Here is a 20,629-nt window from a genome sequence, read left to right on the forward strand (position 1 = left end):
CAATCCTTTGTAATCCTTATTCATAGAGCAGGAAGCTGCATGCAAAGTTGTGACTCTGCAGATCCACAGCCTCATGCGGCGTGTGTGTGTTTGGATGATGTTTGGAAGGTGCACCATCGGTCCGGGTGCCGTGTCTGTGAAAGACTTCCTTGGCTCGGATCTGTACAACTCATACTTACCTGGCAAGGGAGATACCATGATCAAGAAGGTGGTTCACCCAGGGCGAGGCTCAACCATTGCACTCCGGTTGTGCTGACCTCTGCGAATTCCCCAAATGTGGGAATCTCGATTGCATAATTTCTGGTAGTGGGGGACTGCGTTCGCGCTCTCCCCTGATAAGTTGTTGAAAGAAAACTAAACGCTTACTGAGGTTAGAAACCAAGTGAGAAATTGGTGAATTCTCCATTGACTCGTGTAGAGACGGATGTCCTTTTGAACACAAAACGGTCGTCTTATCTTTTGATAGAATGCAGCTCCAAGTTACTTCCTCGCATTGGACTCTGTGAAACCGTGAGCGGGACTGACGCTGCAGAGGATCACTCCTTCAACTCCGACACTTTTCCGGTCATCGCTTCTCGGCCTTTTGGCTAAGATCAAGTGTAGTATCTGTTCTTATCAGTTTAATATCTGATACGTCCCCTACCCGGGGACCATATATTAAATTGCTTTTTGGAGCAGGGAGATGGAATAGGGGCTTGCTCCGTCCACTCCACGCATCGACCCGGTATTGCAGTACCTCCAGGAACGGTGCACCCCCCTCTCTCTATGTTTAATATGAAAAAGAGACTTAACTGAGTAGGTAGGCCGGTCTAGCAGCACTGACGAGTTTAGATCCATTTCAAGGTTGTTCAAGCACCCTTGAAAATGAGCAAATTATCTTTGTTTCCTATGAATTATTTTATACAACTTTAATTATTTTGCGAGCCTGATCCTAGAATTGCCCATGACTGCCAATGTACAATTGAGTAGCTATGTCAGCACTGTAGTGAGGTTGCACACTCTAGAAATCTGTGCTCATATACAGCAATCCTTTGTAATCCTTATTCATAGAGCAGGAAGCTGCATGCAAAGTTGTGACTCTGCAGATCCACAGCCTCATGCGGCGTGTGTGTGTTTGGATGATGTTTGGAAGGTGCACCATCGGTCCGGGTGCCGTGTCTGTGAAAGACTTCCTTGGCTCGGATCTGTACAACTCATACTTACCTGGCAAGGGAGATACCATGATCAAGAAGGTGGTTCACCCAGGGCGAGGCTCAACCATTGCACTCCGGTTGTGCTGACCTCTGCGAATTCCCCAAATGTGGGAATCTCGATTGCATAATTTCTGGTAGTGGGGGACTGCGTTCACGCTCTCCCCTGATAAGTTGTTGAAAAAAAACTAAACGCTTACTGAGGTGAGAAATTGGTGAATTCTCCATTGACTCGTGTAGAGACGGATGTCCTTTTGAACACAAAACGGTCGTCTTATCTTTTGATAGAATGCAGCTCCAAGTTACTTCCTCGCATTGGACTCTGTGACACCGTGAGCGGGACTGACGCTGCAGAGGATCACTCCTTCAACTCCGACACTTTTCCGGTCATCGCTTCTCGGCCTTTTGGCTAAGATCAAGTGTAGTATCTGTTCTTATCAGTTTAATATCTGATACGTCCCCTACCCGGGGACCATATATTAAATTGCTTTTTGGAGCAGGGAGATGGAATAGGGGCTTGCTCCGTCCACTCCACGCATCGACCCGGTATTGCAGTACCTCCAGGAACGGTGCACCCCCCTCTCTCTATGTTTAATATGAAAAAGAGGCTTAACTGAGTAGGTAGGCCGGTCTAGCAGCACTGACGAGTTTAGATCCATTTCAAGGTTGTTCAAGCACCCTTGAAAATGGGTGAAAATGATAAGTTATCTTTGTTTCCTATGAATTATTTGATACAACTTTGGCCAGGGGGATTGAGTCACAGCAGATGGCAGGTTGCCTGTCTCAAGGAGAGCAGACATGCCCCCTGCTGGATCTTCATCAGTATCTCTAATCACCTGCGTCGAATAGGGGGGAAAGTGCAGCGTGACACGGTGTGAGATTTGCACCTTGGGGCGGCACACAAAGAGGGAGATTGTGGGGGCATAAGAGGTTTGGCATGAAGGACATTCCACAGCGGGGCTTGTCATAGAGATGAGTCCACAGGGTGTGTCTGAGAGGCTCTCGGTTGTCCTGCTATGGGTCACACGAGGGGATTGATCGCTCTTTTCATGCTTCATGCAAGGGTGCTGCCCACTGCCCTCCGGACCGCACCGCGGCCAAGGGGTCATTCTTCCCACGGGGGAGTAAAAGGGAAGCAGCACCTGTCTGCCTGTGTACTTGCAGCATTTCCACATTTTGACCCTTGCTCCTCTGGAACACCCGAGTAGGACGTTAGTCCTGTGGCTGGAAAGCCTGGAGCTCTTTGCCGCATTTCACAAAATCTAAAAACATGACAAGAAAAAGTTGGCGCCTTGCTCTTGCTGCGCGGTGTAGGGGAATGGGTGTGGCCTGGGATTCCTTTCACCATGTCGGGGCTCACCGTGAAGGGGGTGACTGGGACCACTGTTGTGTTCGTCTGCTGTTGGTGAGCGGGGCGTACTTACTCGGCTTTCTCTTCATCACGTACAAGTCTTTCGCCTTTTACTAAAGACTTCCGTGGAGAGGAACACCCACGAGTTAGATCTATTTTTGGCAGGCTTTGCCGTTTGGCAGAGTCTCATTGTGTTTGTGAAAAGACAAGCGGGCGGCCTTCCTCAGTAAGACGTGTTTTTCAGTGTCCGTTTTACTTTTGCCAACAAGGATGTTGAATCCATGAAGATGTCGAGGCTGGACTTCTCCAGAAAATTGATTCAAGGTACGTTGAAATTTAAGCCAGAAGACTTAAACTGCATTTTAACATTGCCATATAACAAGGGATTTGATTTAAGCTTTCAAACTGCTGTGTTGCTCAGAGAATTTTGGATAAGATTTGAAAATGTAAAACCCCAATTTGCTGTGTTCAATGTGGAGAAACTGACTGACAATACGTTGAAAACCGTTATTGTCAGAATGTTCAATGAAACAGTGAATGCAGATGACATTTGTTTGTGGCTGGGGAGATATTGCACTGTTAAAGGCCAGGCTACGAAAGTGAGAGATGAGGACGGCATCTGGAATTGCGCTTGGAGGGTCCCCATCCAACAATGGCAGGACCCCCAAGGCTTCCAGGGCTTGAAACATCTGCCGTCTATGGTAGTTCTGGGAGAGAACAGGGGCTATACCCATTACCAGGGCCAACCCAAACTCTGCCGCAAGTGTGGTGAGCATGGGCACCTGGTTGAAGCATGTCAGCAGATCGTATGTGGAAAATGCAGAGAAATTGGACCCACTTTTGAAGAGTGCACCAATGGCAGACGATGCAATCTTTGTGGGGAAACAAACCACCTGTTCAGAGATTGCCCAAAGTCATTTGCCAACAAATTGAAGGCTGCAAAAGTCACAGAAAAGAGAAAAGATGGCGGACAGACAGAACAGTTAGGAGAGCAAATTGAAGTTGCTGGGCAGGAAAAATTCAAATCTCCCTCCAAATCCTGTGATTGGAAGAGAGGGAACAGGTGAGGAGGGAGTGAGGGAGGGGCCTGCATTTACCCCTCCAATGGAGAGTAGTCCAGAGGATGGGGTGGTGCAGGCAGAAGGCGGAGCTAGTAAGGAAGACCAACCACAGGATGATAGTGAAGATGCCTCCCTCCCCAATGCCCAGCAAACTAAGAGGCCTTTGTCTGAATTGTCCTCGGATTCTCCCATTGTGTTGGAGAAGAAGGGAAGAGTTGCGGCTCACTCAGACAGTTCATCTGTGGAGGAGCCCAGAGTCTTCCCTTCCGATTCACCCAATGAGGTTTCTTTTTTAACAATTGCTCTGCAATCGACCCCCAGGGACTCCAAATTAAATGCAACATTGCAGCAGAGGCCAACCCCCAGAGTCCCAAAGGGGAACAGAGCTCAAACCCTTCATTTTTCACCCGCAGAGATGAAGGAAGAGCTCTGTTCACAAGAAATTACCTAACTGTTTTTTAAATGTGTTTTTAACACCCTCTGAGTCTTTTAAAATGTCTTACCTGTTGTTTTTAACCATACTCATGACACTGACCTTCTCTACCATTAATGTGAGAAGTGTGAAGTCGAGAGTTAGAGCCCAGAGTGTTTTACCCTTTTTAAGTTCCTTTAAGTCAGATGTGTTTTTATTGCAGGAATGCAGCCTACCGTTTTTAAAACATTACAGACAGTGGGAGGAGATGTGGCCAAAAATGTCAATATGGAGTGGATCCAATCAAAACAAAAATGACGGAGTGGCCATTTTAATCAAAAACCCTCAAGCTCTGGTGAAGGGCAGCACTGTGGTGAGAGACAGTCGGGCACTTTTAGCACATTTGGCTTTTATGGGACAGGATTTCAACCTTTTAAATATTTACGGTTTTAACGACAAGAACGACAGGTATGACCTTTTAGAAGACTTGCAGTCCCACATGCTAGGTAGGGCACCTTTAGTTGTAGGGGGGGATTTTAACTGTATTCTAAGTAGGGAGGATAGGAGGAGAGCAGGGGAAGATTTTAAAGTAGACAAAACATCGGTTTTATTGCAGGGCATTTGTAGAGATTTTAAACTTCAGGACTGTTTTAAAATCATGCATCCCAGAGAGGAGGGCTTCACCTGGTTCAGTGGTGATGGCACCAGAGCCTCTCGCATAGATTATGTTTTTACACGGGACTGCCCACCCACCGATGCTAGATTAACTCCTGTTTTCTTCTCCGATCACCTTATGCTCTCTTGCACCCTTTCACTCTCTTCGGGCGTGACATCAGGAAGTGGTCTGTGGAAACTCAACTGCTCCCTTTTAGAAGATAGGGAGTTAGTTAGGCAGTTCAGGGAGCGGTACAAAGAGTGGCAGACCCTTCAAGACTTCTACGAAACACGTGCACACTGGTGGGAAATGGTGAAGGGAAAGACGCAGACTTTCTTTAGGCAGGCAGGTAAGAAACGAAAGAACAGGGAATACAGACGCATGATGGGACTGCAGAAACGACTACAACGTTATTTTAACCTAAACCAGATTGGCATGGATTTTAATGAGGAAATTAAGCAAGTTAAAAAAGAGATGTCAGTTTTATCAGAAATTAAAAGCAAAGGTGTCATTTTAAGGAGCAGAGAACGGGAAATAGAGGAGGGTGAAAAGTGCACACGCTATTTTTTCAGGAAAATTATGAATAAAGGGGGGGGGGGGGAGGCATTACAAAGCTGAAAAAAGAAGATGGGTGCACAACTGAAACAATGGGCGATATTAAAGAAACAATTGAAACATTTTATTCAAACCTGTACAAAGAAAAACCTGTAAAAATGGACATCATGACCGAAGTTTTAAAATTCATTGTAAAAACAGTAAACAAAAGTGTGCTTTTATCCCAGGATTTTACTTTTTTAGAGTTAAATAACTGTATGACTGGTTTTAAAAAAGGGAAGTCCCCTGGACAAGATGGACTTCCCTTGGAGTTTTATTTGACTTTTTGGGACATTTTAGCACCTGATTTGATTACTGTTTTTATGGATTTTGAACGACTTGAGCATGAGGAGTTGCAGATTTTAACTAACCACAGATCACTTGTCTCCGTTGTGCAGGAGCGGGAACCAGTGAGTCCGGTGCGCGGGCTCGCACCCGGCGAGCCCACAACAGTTTGGCGCAACGTCAACCATCCTGCTCTCCCTAACAGACTCCGGGACCTGTCATGGATGGTGGCTCATGAGATCCTCCCGGTCAGGTCCGTCATGCACTCCCGGGGCATGTCAACGCACTCAACCTGCCCCCGACCTGGTTGTGGCGCGCCTGAGTCGGTGAGGCATCTGCTCTGGGAGTGCAGTGCTGCTGTAGACCAGTGGGCAACGGCCGGCTCCTTGCAATTCCCGTACTTACCAGCAAGGGAGGTCCTCACAGCACAACTAGTGCTATATGGGGTGAGCCAGCAAAAAATACCATCCAAAGACTTTGCAAAACAGTGGCTCACCCTAGCCGCCATCAAAGACGCCACATGGACCTCCAGAAACTTGCTGGTAAGAAAGCACATGCAGATCCCCCCCGTGGCTGTGATCCGAATGGCCGCAGCAACGGTCAAAACGGCCGTAGCTGCAGGCAGCAGGCCTAGGACACAGCCACAAAGAAGAATCGCCTCTGTGCCCATTCGGATGAAGGAGCCGGAGCCACACAGCAAAAGGTCACAGCAGCAGCGGCCTGGCTCTCTGGGTGAGGCAGGTGGGAAGGAGCATCAGGGAGAGGATCTCCTCTGACCACCACGACAGCATCCCGAGAGACCAAATGTTTGGGGGAGCAGAATGAGTTACCCTTGGTAGGGACTCACTGCGCTCCTGCACAAAGATAGAATTGAAAAAAAAAACCCTTTTTAACGGATGCACTCCTTTTTATGGACTTTTAATGGACACTCAATCACATAAACACCTGACATATGTTTTACAAATGAACAGCTATTTAACCTGTATTACCATTTTAGAACAATTGGTTTTATTGTTTTAAATATGGTTTTACATACTGCACATATTTATTGTAATTCATTGTATATACTATGTCCACATGTGAATATTTTATCTAAAATGTAAATCATTGTTTGAAATAATTTGAACGAGTGTCAATAAAACTTTTTCGAAAAAAAAAAAAAAATCTGTTCTTATCAGTTTAATATCTGATACGTCCCCTACCCGGGGACCATATATTAAATTGCTTTTTGGAGCAGGGAGATGGAATAGGGGCTTGCTCCGTCCACTCCATGCATCGACCCGGTATTGCAGTACCTCCAGGAACGGTGCACTCCCCTCTCTCTATGTTTAATATGAAAAAGAGACTTAACTGAGTAGGTAGGCCGGTCTAGCAGCACTGACGAGTTTAGATCCATTTCAAGGTTGTTCAAGCACCCTTGAAAATGAGCAAATTATCTTGACTCATGACTGCCAATGTACAATTGAGTAGCTATGTCAGCACTGTAGTGAGGTTGCACACTCTAGAAATCTGTGCTCATATACAGCAATCCTTTGTAATCCTTATTCATAGAGCAGGAAGCTGCATGCAAAGTTGTGACTCTGCAGATCCACAGCCTCATGCGGCGTGTGTGTGTTTGGATGATGTTTGGAAGGTGCACCATCGGTCCGGGTGCCGTGTCTGTGAAAGACGTCCTTGGCTCGGATCTGTACAACTCATACTTACCTGGCAAGGGAGATACCATGATCAAGAAGGTGGTTCACCCAGGGCGAGGCTCAACCATTGCACTCCGGTTGTGCTGACCTCTGCGAATTCCCCAAATGTGGGAATCTCGATTGCATAATTTCTGGTAGTGGGGGACTGCGTTCGCGCTCTCCCCTGATAAGTTGTTGAAAGAAAACTAAACGCTTACTGAGGTGAGAAATTGGTGAATTCTCCATTGACTCGTGTAGAGACGGATGTCCTTTTGAACACAAAACGCTCGTCTTATCTTTTGATAGAATGCAGCTCCAAGTTACTTCCTCGCATTGGACTCTGTGACACCGTGAGCGGGACTGACGCTGCAGAGGATCACTCCTTCAACTCCGACACTTTTCCGGTCATCGCTTCTCGGCCTTTTGGCTAAGATCAAGTGTAGTATCTGTTCTTATCAGTTTAATATCTGATACGTCCCCTACCCGGGGACCATATATTAAATTGCTTTTTGGAGCAGGGAGATGGAATAGGGGCTTGCTCCGTCCACTCCACGCATCGACCCGGTATTGCAGTACCTCCAGGAACGGTGCACCCCCCTCTCTCTATGTTTAATATGAAAAAGAGGCTTAACTGAGTAGGTAGGCCGGTCTAGCAGCACTGACGAGTTTAGATCCATTTCAAGGTTGTTCAAGCACCCTTGAAAATGAGCAAGTTATCTTTGTTTCCTATGAATTATTTGATACAACTTTGGCCAGGGGGATTGAGTCACAGCAGATGGCAGGTTGCCTGTCTCAAGGAGAGCAGACATGCCCCCTGCTGGATCTTCATCAGTATCTCTAATCACCTGCGTCGAATAGGGGGGAAAGTGCAGCGTGACACGGTGTGAGATTTGCACCTTGGGGCGGCACACAAAGAGGGAGATTGTGGGGGCATAAGAGGTTTGGCATGAAGGACATTCCACAGCGGGGCTTGTCATAGAGATGAGTCCACGGGGTGTGTCTGAGAGGCTCTCGGTTGTCCTGCTATGGGTCACACGAGGGGATTGATCGCTCTTTTCATGCTTCATGCAAGGGTGCTGCCCACTGCCCTCCGGACCGCACCGCGGCCAAGGGGTCATTCTTCCCACGGGGGAGTAAAAGGGAAGCAGCACCTGTCTGCCTGTGTACTTGCAGCATTTCCACATTTTGACCCTTGCTCCTCTGGAACACCCGAGTAGGACGTTAGTCCTGTGGCTGGAAAGCCTGGAGCTCTTTGCCGCATTTCACAAAATCTAAAAACATGACAAGAAAAAGTTGGCGCCTTGCTCTTGCTGCGCGGTGTAGGGGAATGGGTGTGGCCTGGGATTCCTTTCACCATGTCGGGGCTCACCGTGAAGGGGGTGACTGGGACCACTGTTGTGTTCGTCTGCTGTTGGTGAGCGGGGCGTACTTACTCGGCTTTCTCTTCATCACGTACAAGTCTTTCGCCTTTTACTAAAGACTTCCGTGGAGAGGAACACCCACGAGTTAGATCTATTTTTGGCAGGCTTTGCCGTTTGGCAGAGTCTCATTGTGTTTGTGAAAAGACAAGCGGGCGGCCTTCCTCAGTAAGACGTGTTTTTCAGTGTCCGTTTTACTTTTGCCAACAAGGATGTTGAATCCATGAAGATGTCGAGGCTGGACTTCTCCAGAAAATTGATTCAAGGTACGTTGAAATTTAAGCCAGAAGACTTAAACTGCATTTTAACATTGCCATATAACAAGGGATTTGATTTAAGCTTTCAAACTGCTGTGTTGCTCAGAGAATTTTGGATAAGATTTGAAAATGTAAAACCCCAATTTGCTGTGTTCAATGTGGAGAAACTGACTGACAATACGTTGAAAACCGTTACTGTCAGAATGTTCAATGAAACAGTGAATGCAGATGACATTTGTTTGTGGCTGGGGAGATATTGCACTGTTAAAGGCCAGGCTACGAAAGTGAGAGATGAGGACGGCATCTGGAATTGCGCTTGGAGGGTCCCCATCCAACAATGGCAGGACCCCCAAGGCTTCCAGGGCTTGAAACATCTGCCGTCTATGGTAGTTCTGGGAGAGAACAGGGGCTATACCCATTACCAGGGCCAATCCAAACTCTGCCGCAAGTGTGGTGAGCATGGGCACCTGGTTGAAGCATGTCAGCAGATCGTATGTGGAAAATGCAGAGAAATTGGACCCACTTTTGAAGAGTGCACCAATGGCAGACGATGCAATCTTTGTGGGGAAACAAACCACCTGTTCAGAGATTGCCCAAAGTCATTTGCCAACAAATTGAAGGCTGCAAAAGTCACAGAAAAGAGAAAAGATGGCGGACAGACAGAACAGTTAGGAGAGCAAATTGAAGTTGCTGGGCAGGAAAATTCAAATCTCCCTCCAAATCCTGTGATTGGAAGAGAGGGAACAGGTGAGGAGGGAGTGAGGGAGGGGCCTGCTTTTACCCCTCCAATGGAGAGTACTCCAGAGGATGGGGTGGTGCAGGCAGAAGGCGGAGCTAGTAAGGAAGACCAACCACAGGATGATAGTGAAGATGCCTCCCTCCCCAATGCCCAGCAAACTAAGAGGCCTTTGTCTGAATTGTCCTCGGATTCTCCCATTGTGTTGGAGAAGAAGGGAAGAGTTGCGGCTCACTCAGACAGTTCATCTGTGGAGGAGCCCAGAGTCTTCCCTTCCGATTCACCCAATGAGGTTTCTTTTTTAACAATTGCTCTGCAATCGACCCCCAGGGACTCCAAATTAAATGCAACATTGCAGCAGAGGCCAACCCCCAGAGTCCTAAAGGGGAACAGAGCTCAAACCCTTCATTTTTCACCCGCAGAGATGAAGGAAGAGCTCTGTTCACAAGAAATTACCTAACTGTTTTTTAAATGTGTTTTTAACACCCTCTGAGTCTTTTAAAATGTCTTACCTGTTGTTTTTAACCATACTCATGACACTGACCTTCTCTACCATTAATGTGAGAAGTGTGAAGTCGAGAGTTAGAGCCCAGAGTGTTTTACCCTTTTTAAGTTCCTTTAAGTCAGATGTGTTTTTATTGCAGGAATGCAGCCTACCGTTTTTAAAACATTACAGACAGTGGGAGGAGATGTGGCCAAAAATGTCAATATGGAGTGGATCCAATCAAAACAAAAATGACGGAGTGGCCATTTTAATCAAAAACCCTCAAGCTCTGGTGAAGGGCAGCACTGTGGTGAGAGACAGTCGGGCACTTTTAGCACATTTGGCTTTTATGGGACAGGATTTCAACCTTTTAAATATTTACGGTTTTAACGACAAGAACGACAGGTATGACCTTTTAGAAGACTTGCAGTCCCACATGCTAGGTAGGGCACCCTTAGTTGTAGGGGGGGATTTTAACTGTATTCTAAGCAGGGAGGATAGGAGGAGAGCAGGGGAAGATTTTAAAGTAGACAAAACATCGGTTTTATTGCAGGGCATTTGTAGAGATTTTAAACTTCAGGACTGTTTTAAAATCATGCATCCCAGAGAGGAGGGCTTCACCTGGTTCAGTGGTGATGGCACCAGAGCCTCTCGCATAGATTATGTTTTTACACGGGACTGCCCACCCACCGATGCTAGATTAACTCCTGTTTTCTTCTCCGATCACCTTATGCTCTCTTGCACCCTTTCACTCTCTTCGGGCGTGACATCAGGAAGTGGTCTGTGGAAACTCAACTGCTCCCTTTTAGAAGATAGGGAGTTAGTTAGGCAGTTCAGGGAGCGGTACAAAGAGTGGCAGACCCTTCAAGACTTCTACGAAACACGTGCACACTGGTGGGAAATGGTGAAGGGAAAGACGCAGACTTTCTTTAGGCAGGCAGGTAAGAAACGAAAGAACAGGGAATACAGACGCATGATGGGACTGCAGAAACGACTACAACGTTATTTTAACCTAAACCAGATTGGCATGGATTTTAATGATGAAATTAAGCAAGTTAAAAAAGAGATGTCAGTTTTATCAGAAATTAAAAGCAAAGGTGTCATTTTAAGGAGCAGAGAACGGGAAATAGAGGAGGGTGAAAAGTGCACACGGTATTTTTTCAGGAAAATTATGAATAAAGGGGGGGGGGGGCATTACAAAGCTGAAAAAAGAAGATGGGTGCACAACTGAAACAATGGGCGATATTAAAGAAACAATTGAAACATTTTATTCAAACCTGTACAAAGAAAAACCTGTAAAAATGGACATCATGACCGAAGTTTTAAAATTCATTGTAAAAACAGTAAACAAAAGTGTGCTTTTATCCCAGGATTTTACTTTTTTAGAGTTAAATAACTGTATGACTGGTTTTAAAAAAGGGAAGTCCCCTGGACAAGATGGACTTCCCTTGGAGTTTTATTTGACTTTTTGGGACATTTTAGCACCTGATTTGATTACTGTTTTTATGGATTTTGAACGACTTGAGCATGAGGAGTTGCAGATTTTAACTAACCACAGATCACTTGTCTCCGTTGTGCAGGAGCGGGAACCAGTGAGTCCGGTGCGCGGGCTCGCACCCGGCGAGCCCACAACAGTTTGGCGCAACGTCAACCATCCTGCTCTCCCTAACAGACTCCGGGACCTGTCATGGATGGTGGCTCATGAGATCCTCCCGGTCAGGTCCGTCATGCACTCCCGGGGCATGTCAACGCACTCAACCTGCCCCCGACCTGGTTGTGGCGCGCCTGAGTCGGTGAGGCATCTGCTCTGGGAGTGCAGTGCTGCTGTAGACCAGTGGGCAACGGCCGGCTCCTTGCAATTCCCGTACTTACCAGCAAGGGAGGTCCTCACAGCACAACTAGTGCTATATGGGGTGAGCCAGCAAAAAATACCATCCAAAGACTTTGCAAAACAGTGGCTCACCCTAGCCGCCATCAAAGACGCCACATGGACCTCCAGAAACTTGCTGGTAAGAAAGCACATGCAGATCCCCCCCGTGGCTGTGATCCGAATGGCCGCAGCAACGGTCAAAACGGCCGTAGCTGCAGGCAGCAGGCCTAGGACACAGCCACAAAGAAGAATCGCCTCTGTGCCCATTCGGATGAAGGAGCCGGAGCCACACAGCAAAAGGTCACAGCAGCAGCGGCCTGGCTCTCTGGGTGAGGCAGGTGGGAAGGAGCATCAGGGAGAGGATCTCCTCTGACCACCACGACAGCATCCCGAGAGACCAAATGTTTGGGGGAGCAGAATGAGTTACCCTTGGTAGGGACTCACTGCGCTCCTGCACAAAGATAGAATTGAAAAAAAAAACCCTTTTTAACGGATGCACTCCTTTTTATGGACTTTTAATGGACACTCAATCACATAAACACCTGACATATGTTTTACAAATGAACAGCTATTTAACCTGTATTACCATTTTAGAACAATTGGTTTTATTGTTTTAAATATGGTTTTACATACTGCACATATTTATTGTAATTCATTGTATATACTATGTTCACATGTGAATATTTTATCTAAAATGTAAATCATTGTTTGAAATAATTTGAACGAGTGTCAATAAAACTTTTTCGAAAAAAAAAAAAAAAAATCTGTTCTTATCAGTTTAATATCTGATACGTCCCCTACCCGGGGACCATATATTAAATTGCTTTTTGGAGCAGGGAGATGGAATAGGGGCTTGCTCCATCCACTCCATGCATCGACCCGGTATTGCAGTACCTCCAGGAACGGTGCACTCCCCTCTCTCTATGTTTAATATGAAAAAGAGACTTAACTGAGTAGGTAGGCCGGTCTAGCAGCACTGACGAGTTTAGATCCATTTCAAGGTTGTTCAAGCACCCTTGAAAATGAGCAAATTATCTTGACTCATGACTGCCAATGTACAATTGAGTAGCTATGTCAGCACTGTAGTGAGGTTGCACACTCTAGAAATCTGTGCTCATATACAGCAATCCTTTGTAATCCTTATTCATAGAGCAGGAAGCTGCATGCAAAGTTGTGACTCTGCAGATCCACAGCCTCATGCGGCGTGTGTGTGTTTGGATGATGTTTGGAAGGTGCACCATCGGTCCGGGTGCCGTGTCTGTGAAAGACTTCCTTGGCTCGGATCTGTACAACTCATACTTACCTGGCAAGGGAGATACCATGATCAAGAAGGTGGTTCACCCAGGGCGAGGCTCAACCATTGCACTCCGGTTGTGCTGACCTCTGCGAATTCCCCAAATGTGGGAATCTCGATTGCATAATTTCTGGTAGTGGGGGACTGCGTTCGCGCTCTCCCCTGATAAGTTGTTGAAAAAAAACTAAACGCTTACTGAGGTGAGAAATTGGTGAATTCTCCATTGACTCGTGTAGAGACGGATGTCCTTTTGAACACAAAACGGTCGTCTTATCTTTTGATAGAATGCAGCTCCAAGTTACTTCCTCGCATTGGACTCTGTGACACCGTGAGCGGGACTGACGCTGCAGAGGATCACTCCTTCAACTCCGACACTTTTCCGGTCATCGCTTCTCGGCCTTTTGGCTAAGATCAAGTGTAGTATCTGTTCTTATCAGTTTAATATCTGATACGTCCCCTACCCGGGGACCATATATTAAATTGCTTTTTGGAGCAGGGAGATGGAATAGGGGCTTGCTCCGTCCACTCCACGCATCGACCCGGTATTGCAGTACCTCCAGGAACGGTGCACCCCCCTCTCTCTATGTTTAATATGAAAAAGAGGCTTAACTGAGTAGGTAGGCCGGTCTAGCAGCACTGACGAGTTTAGATCCATTTCAAGGTTGTTCAAGCACCCTTGAAAATGAGCAAATTATCTTTGTTTCCTATGAATTATTTGATACAACTTTGGCCAGGGGGATTGAGTCACAGCAGATGGCAGGTTGCCTGTCTCAAGGAGAGCAGACATGCCCCCTGCTGGATCTTCATCAGTATCTCTAATCACCTGCGTCGAATAGGGGGGAAAGTGCAGCGTGACACGGTGTGAGATTTGCACCTTGGGGCGGCACACAAAGAGGGAGATTGTGGGGGCATAAGAGGTTTGGCATGAAGGACATTCCACAGCGGGGCTTGTCATAGAGATGAGTCCACGGGGTGTGTCTGAGAGGCTCTCGGTTGTCCTGCTATGGGTCACACGAGGGGATTGATCGCTCTTTTCATGCTTCATGCAAGGGTGCTGCCCACTGCCCTCCGGACCGCACCGCGGCCAAGGGGTCATTCTTCCCACGGGGGAGTAAAAGGGAAGCAGCACCTGTCTGCCTGTGTACTTGCAGCATTTCCACATTTTGACCCTTGCTCCTCTGGAACACCCGAGTAGGACGTTAGTCCTGTGGCTGGAAAGCCTGGAGCTCTTTGCCGCATTTCACAAAATCTAAAAACATGACAAGAAAAAGTTGGCGCCTTGCTCTTGCTGCGCGGTGTAGGGGAATGGGTGTGGCCTGGGATTCCTTTCACCATGTCGGGGCTCACCGTGAAGGGGGTGACTGGGACCACTGTTGTGTTCGTCTGCTGTTGGTGAGCGGGGCGTACTTACTCGGCTTTCTCTTCATCACGTACAAGTCTTTCGCCTTTTACTAAAGACTTCCGTGGAGAGGAACACCCACGAGTTAGATCTATTTTTGGCAGGCTTTGCCGTTTGGCAGAGTCTCATTGTGTTTGTGAAAAGACAAGCGGGCGGCCTTCCTCAGTAAGACGTGTTTTTCAGTGTCCGTTTTACTTTTGCCAACAAGGATGTTGAATCCATGAAGATGTCGAGGCTGGACTTCTCCAGAAAATTGATTCAAGGTACGTTGAAATTTAAGCCAGAAGACTTAAACTGCATTTTAACATTGCCATATAACAAGGGATTTGATTTAAGCTTTCAAACTGCTGTGTTGCTCAGAGAATTTTGGATAAGATTTGAAAATGTAAAACCCCAATTTGCTGTGTTCAATGTGGAGAAACTGACTGACAATACGTTGAAAACCGTTACTGTCAGAATGTTCAATGAAACAGTGAATGCAGATGACATTTGTTTGTGGCTGGGGAGATATTGCACTGTTAAAGGCCAGGCTACGAAAGTGAGAGATGAGGACGGCATCTGGAATTGCGCTTGGAGGGTCCCCATCCAACAATGGCAGGACCCCCAAGGCTTCCAGGGCTTGAAACATCTGCCGTCTATGGTAGTTCTGGGAGAGAACAGGGGCTATACCCATTACCAGGGCCAATCCAAACTCTGCCGCAAGTGTGGTGAGCATGGGCACCTGGTTGAAGCATGTCAGCAGATCGTATGTGGAAAATGCAGAGAAATTGGACCCACTTTTGAAGAGTGCACCAATGGCAGACGATGCAATCTTTGTGGGGAAACAAACCACCTGTTCAGAGATTGCCCAAAGTCATTTGCCAACAAATTGAAGGCTGCAAAAGTCACAGAAAAGAGAAAAGATGGCGGACAGACAGAACAGTTAGGAGAGCAAATTGAAGTTGCTGGGCAGGAAAATTCAAATCTCCCTCCAAATCCTGTGATTGGAAGAGAGGGAACAGGTGAGGAGGGAGTGAGGGAGGGGCCTGCTTTTACCCCTCCAATGGAGAGTACTCCAGAGGATGGGGTGGTGCAGGCAGAAGGCGGAGCTAGTAAGGAAGACCAACCACAGGATGATAGTGAAGATGCCTCCCTCCCCAATGCCCAGCAAACTAAGAGGCCTTTGTCTGAATTGTCCTCGGATTCTCCCATTGTGTTGGAGAAGAAGGGAAGAGTTGCGGCTCACTCAGACAGTTCATCTGTGGAGGAGCCCAGAGTCTTCCCTTCCGATTCACCCAATGAGGTTTCTTTTTTAACAATTGCTCTGCAATCGACCCCCAGGGACTCCAAATTAAATGCAACATTGCAGCAGAGGCCAACCCCCAGAGTCCTAAAGGGGAACAGAGCTCAAACCCTTCATTTTTCACCCGCAGAGATGAAGGAAGAGCTCTGTTCACAAGAAATTACCTAACTGTTTTTTAAATGTGTTTTTAACACCCTCTGAGTCTTTTAAAATGTCTTACCTGTTGTTTTTAACCATACTCATGACACTGACCTTCTCTACCATTAATGTGAGAAGTGTGAAGTCGAGAGTTAGAGCCCAGAGTGTTTTACCCTTTTTAAGTTCCTTTAAGTCAGATGTGTTTTTATTGCAGGAATGCAGCCTACCGTTTTTAAAACATTACAGACAGTGGGAGGAGATGTGGCCAAAAATGTCAATATGGAGTGGATCCAATCAAAACAAAAATGACGGAGTGGCCATTTTAATCAAAAACCCTCAAGCTCTGGTGAAGGGCAGCACTGTGGTGAGAGACAGTCGGGCACTTTTAGCACATTTGGCTTTTATGGGACAGGATTTCAACCTTTTAAATATTTACGGTTTTAACGACAAGAACGACAGGTATGACCTTTTAGAAGACTTGCAGTCCCACATGCTAGGTAGGGCACCCTTAGTTGTAGGGGGGGATTTTAACTGTATTCTAAGCAGGGAGGATAGGAGGAGAGCAGGGGAAGATTTTAAAGTAGACAAAACATCGGTTTTATTGCAGGGCATTTGTAGAGATTTTAAACTTCAGGACTGTTTTAAAATCATGCATCCCAGAGAGGAGGGCTTCACCTGGTTCAGTGGTGATGGCACCAGAGCCTCTCGCATAGATTATGTTTTTACACGGGACTGCCCACCCACCGATGCTAGATTAACTCCTGTTTTCTTCTCCGATCACCTTATGCTCTCTTGCACCCTTTCACTCTCTTCGGGCGTGACATCAGGAAGTGGTCTGTGGAAACTCAACTGCTCCCTTTTAGAAGATAGGGAGTTAGTTAGGCAGTTCAGGGAGCGGTACAAAGAGTGGCAGACCCTTCAAGACTTCTACGAAACACGTGCACACTGGTGGGAAATGGTGAAGGGAAAGACGCAGACTTTCTTTAGGCAGGCAGGTAAGAAACGAAAGAACAGGGAATACAGACGCATGATGGGACTGCAGAAACGACTACAACGTTATTTTAACCTAAACCAGATTGGCATGGATTTTAATGATGAAATTAAGCAAGTTAAAAAAGAGATGTCAGTTTTATCAGAAATTAAAAGCAAAGGTGTCATTTTAAGGAGCAGAGAACGGGAAATAGAGGAGGGTGAAAAGTGCACACGGTATTTTTTCAGGAAAATTATGAATAAAGGGGGGGGGGGGGCATTACAAAGCTGAAAAAAGAAGATGGGTGCACAACTGAAACAATGGGCGATATTAAAGAAACAATTGAAACATTTTATTCAAACCTGTACAAAGAAAAACCTGTAAAAATGGACATCATGACCGAAGTTTTAAAATTCATTGTAAAAACAGTAAACAAAAGTGTGCTTTAATCCCAGGATTTTACTTTTTTAGAGTTAAATAAATGTATGACTGGTTTTAAAAAAGGGAAGTCCCCTGGACAAGATGGACTTCCCTTGGAGTTTTATTTGACTTTTTGGGACATTTTAGCACCTGATTTGATTACTGTTTTTATGGATTTTGAACGACTTGAGCATGAGGAGTTGCAGATTTTAACTAACCACAGATCACTTGTCTCCGTTGTGCAGGAGCGGGAACCAGTGAGTCCGGTGCGCGGGCTCGCACCCGGCGAGCCCACAACAGTTTGGCGCAACGTCAACCATCCTGCTCTCCCTAACACACTCCGGGACCTGTCATGGATGGTGGCTCATGAGATCCTCCCGGTCAGGTCCGTCATGCACTCCCGGGGCATGTCAACGCACTCAACCTGCCCCCGACCTGGTTGTGGCGCGCCTGAGTCGGTGAGGCATCTGCTCTGGGAGTGCAGTGCTGCTGTAGACCAGTGGGCAACGGCCGGCTCCTTGCAATTCCCGTACTTACCAGCAAGGGAGGTCCTCACAGCACAACTAGTGCTATATGGGGTGAGCCAGCAAAAAATACCATCCAAAGACTTTGCAAAACAGTGGCTCACCCTAGCCGCCATCAAAGACGCCACATGGACCTCCAGAAACTTGCTGGTAAGAAAGCACATGCAGATCCCCCCCGTGGCTGTGATCCGAATGGCCGCAGCAACGGTCAAAACGGCCGTAGCTGCAGGCAGCAGGCCTAGGACACAGCCACAAAGAAGAATCGCCTCTGTGCCCATTCGGATGAAGGAGCCGGAGCCACACAGCAAAAGGTCACAGCAGCAGCGGCCTGGCTCTCTGGGTGAGGCAGGTGGGAAGGAGCATCAGGGAGAGGATCTCCTCTGACCACCACGACAGCATCCCGAGAGACCAAATGTTTGGGGGAGCAGAATGAGTTACCCTTGGTAGGGACTCACTGCGCTCCTGCACAAAGATAGAATTGAAAAAAAAAACCCTTTTTAACGGATGCACTCCTTTTTATGGACTTTTAATGGACACTCAATCACATAAACACCTGACATATGTTTTACAAATGAACAGCTATTTAACCTGTATTACCATTTTAGAACAATTGGTTTTATTGTTTTAAATATGGTTTTACATACTGCACATATTTATTGTAATTCATTGTATATACTATGTCCACATGTGAATATTTTATCTAAAATGTAAATCATTGTTTGAAATAATTTGAACGAGTGTCAATAAAACTTTTTCGAAAAAAAAAAAAAAAATCTGTTCTTATCAGTTTAATATCTGATACGTCCCCTACCCGGGGACCATATATTAAATTGCTTTTTGGAGCAGGGAGATGGAATAGGGGCTTGCTCCGTCCACTCCATGCATCGACCCGGTATTGCAGTACCTCCAGGAACGGTGCACTCCCCTCTCTCTATGTTTAATATGAAAAAGAGACTTAACTGAGTAGGTAGGCCGGTCTAGCAGCACTGACGAGTTTAGATCCATTTCAAGGTTGTTCAAGCACCCTTGAAAATGAGCAAATTATCTTGACTCATGACTGCCAATGTACAATTGAGTAGCTATGTCAGCACTGTAGTGAGGTTGCACACTCTAGAAATCTGTGCTCATATACAGCAATCCTTTGTAATCCTTATTCATAGAGCAGGAAGCTGCATGCAAAGTTGTGACTCTGCAGATCCACAGCCTCATGCGGCGTGTGTGTGTTTGGATGATGTTTGGAAGGTGCACCATCGGTCCGGGTGCCGTGTCTGTGAAAGACGTCCTTGGCTCGGATCTGTACAACTCATACTTACCTGGCAAGGGAGATACCATGATCAAGAAGGTGGTTCACCCAGGGCGAGGCTCAACCATTGCACTCCGGTTGTGCTGACCTCTGCGAATTCCCCAAATGTGGGAATCTCGATTGCATAATTTCTGGTAGTGGGGGACTGCGTTCGCGCTCTCCCCTGATAAGTTGTTGAAAGAAAACTAAACGCTTACTGAGGTGAGAAATTGGTGAATTCTCCATTGACTCGTGTAGAGACGGATGTCCTTTTGAACACAAAACGGTCGTCTTATCTTTTGATAGAATGCAGCTCCAAGTTACTTCCTCGCATTGGACTCTGTGACACCGTGAGCGGGACTGACGCTGCAGAGGATCACTCCTTCAACTCCGACACTTTTCCGGTCATCGCTTCTCGGCCTTTTGGCTAAGATCAAGTGTAGTATCTGTTCTTATCAGTTTAATATCTGATACGTCCCCTACCCGGGGACCATATATTAAATTGCTTTTTGGAGCAGGGAGATGGAATAGGGGCTTGCTCCGTCCACTCCACGCATCGACCCGGTATTGCAGTACCTCCAGGAACGGTGCACCCCCCTCTCTCTATGTTTAATATGAAAAAGAGGCTTAACTGAGTAGGTAGGCCGGTCTAGCAGCACTGACGAGTTTAGATCCATTTCAAGGTTGTTCAAGCACCCTTGAAAATGAGCAAATTATCTTTGTTTCCTATGAATTATTTGATACAACTTTGGCCAGGGGGATTGAGTCACAGCAGATGGCAGGTTGCCTGTCTCAAGGAGAGCAGACATGCCCCCTGCTGGATCTTCATCAGTATCTCTAATCACCTGCGTCGAATAGGGGGGAAAGTGCAGCGTGACACGGTGTGAGATTTGCACCTTGGGGCGGCACACAAAGAGGGAGATTGTGGGGGCATAAGAGGTTTGGCATGAAGGACATTCCACAGCGGGGCTTGTCATAGAGATGAGTCCACGGGGTGTGTCTGAGAGGCTCTCGGTTGTCCTGCTATGGGTCACACGAGGGGATTGATCGCTCTTTTCATGCTTCATGCAAGGGTGCTGCCCACTGCCCTCCGGACCGCACCGCGGCCAAGGGGTCATTCTTCCCACGGGGGAGTAAAAGGGAAGCAGCACCTGTCTGCCTGTGTACTTGCAGCATTTCCACATTTTGACCCTTGCTCCTCTGGAACACCCGAGTAGGACGTTAGTCCTGTGGCTGGAAAGCCTGGAGCTCTTTGCCGCATTTCACAAAATCTAAAAACATGACAAGAAAAAGTTGGCGCCTTGCTCTTGCTGCGCGGTGTAGGGGAATGGGTG

General features: G+C 46.8%; 14 non-coding genes and 2 pseudogenes across 14 annotated transcripts; all 16 read left to right on the forward strand.

Annotated features, from left to right (window-relative positions):
• The first annotated feature begins 171 nt into the window (after positions 1-171).
• LOC128369987 (U1 spliceosomal RNA) lies at positions 172-335 on the forward strand. Its single transcript, XR_008322141.1, has one exon. It is a non-coding gene; the product is annotated as a U1 spliceosomal RNA (small nuclear RNA).
• A 232-nt stretch (positions 336-567) lies between these two features.
• LOC128370074 (U2 spliceosomal RNA) lies at positions 568-758 on the forward strand. The gene has a single exon (XR_008322221.1). It is a non-coding gene; the product is annotated as a U2 spliceosomal RNA (small nuclear RNA).
• A 437-nt stretch (positions 759-1,195) lies between these two features.
• On the forward strand, positions 1,196-1,359 carry LOC128370020 (U1 spliceosomal RNA). The gene has a single exon (XR_008322172.1). It is a non-coding gene; the product is annotated as a U1 spliceosomal RNA (small nuclear RNA).
• Positions 1,360-1,579: 220 nt separating this feature from the next.
• On the forward strand, positions 1,580-1,770 carry LOC128370075 (U2 spliceosomal RNA). The gene has a single exon (XR_008322222.1). It is a non-coding gene; the product is annotated as a U2 spliceosomal RNA (small nuclear RNA).
• Positions 1,771-2,610: 840 nt separating this feature from the next.
• LOC128370171 (U5 spliceosomal RNA) lies at positions 2,611-2,726 on the forward strand. The gene has a single exon (XR_008322285.1). It is a non-coding gene; the product is annotated as a U5 spliceosomal RNA (small nuclear RNA).
• A 3,959-nt stretch (positions 2,727-6,685) lies between these two features.
• LOC128370136 (uncharacterized) lies at positions 6,686-6,865 on the forward strand (annotated as a pseudogene).
• Positions 6,866-7,244: 379 nt separating this feature from the next.
• LOC128369988 (U1 spliceosomal RNA) lies at positions 7,245-7,408 on the forward strand. The gene has a single exon (XR_008322142.1). It is a non-coding gene; the product is annotated as a U1 spliceosomal RNA (small nuclear RNA).
• A 220-nt stretch (positions 7,409-7,628) lies between these two features.
• LOC128370076 (U2 spliceosomal RNA) lies at positions 7,629-7,819 on the forward strand. Its single transcript, XR_008322223.1, has one exon. It is a non-coding gene; the product is annotated as a U2 spliceosomal RNA (small nuclear RNA).
• Positions 7,820-8,650: 831 nt separating this feature from the next.
• LOC128370172 (U5 spliceosomal RNA) lies at positions 8,651-8,766 on the forward strand. Its single transcript, XR_008322286.1, has one exon. It is a non-coding gene; the product is annotated as a U5 spliceosomal RNA (small nuclear RNA).
• Positions 8,767-12,720: 3,954 nt separating this feature from the next.
• LOC128370125 (U2 spliceosomal RNA) lies at positions 12,721-12,902 on the forward strand. Its single transcript, XR_008322261.1, has one exon. It is a non-coding gene; the product is annotated as a U2 spliceosomal RNA (small nuclear RNA).
• A 379-nt stretch (positions 12,903-13,281) lies between these two features.
• On the forward strand, positions 13,282-13,445 carry LOC128369989 (U1 spliceosomal RNA). The gene has a single exon (XR_008322143.1). It is a non-coding gene; the product is annotated as a U1 spliceosomal RNA (small nuclear RNA).
• A 220-nt stretch (positions 13,446-13,665) lies between these two features.
• Positions 13,666-13,856, forward strand: LOC128370077 (U2 spliceosomal RNA). The gene has a single exon (XR_008322224.1). It is a non-coding gene; the product is annotated as a U2 spliceosomal RNA (small nuclear RNA).
• Positions 13,857-14,687: 831 nt separating this feature from the next.
• On the forward strand, positions 14,688-14,803 carry LOC128370174 (U5 spliceosomal RNA). The gene has a single exon (XR_008322287.1). It is a non-coding gene; the product is annotated as a U5 spliceosomal RNA (small nuclear RNA).
• Positions 14,804-18,758: 3,955 nt separating this feature from the next.
• LOC128370127 (uncharacterized) lies at positions 18,759-18,939 on the forward strand (annotated as a pseudogene).
• A 379-nt stretch (positions 18,940-19,318) lies between these two features.
• LOC128369992 (U1 spliceosomal RNA) lies at positions 19,319-19,482 on the forward strand. The gene has a single exon (XR_008322145.1). It is a non-coding gene; the product is annotated as a U1 spliceosomal RNA (small nuclear RNA).
• Positions 19,483-19,702: 220 nt separating this feature from the next.
• LOC128370078 (U2 spliceosomal RNA) lies at positions 19,703-19,893 on the forward strand. Its single transcript, XR_008322225.1, has one exon. It is a non-coding gene; the product is annotated as a U2 spliceosomal RNA (small nuclear RNA).
• Positions 19,894-20,629: the final 736 nt, after the last annotated feature.

Source organism: Scomber japonicus, chromosome 12 (assembly GCF_027409825.1).
Source record: "Scomber japonicus isolate fScoJap1 chromosome 12, fScoJap1.pri, whole genome shotgun sequence".
Taxonomy (NCBI): Eukaryota; Metazoa; Chordata; class Actinopteri; order Scombriformes; family Scombridae; genus Scomber; species Scomber japonicus.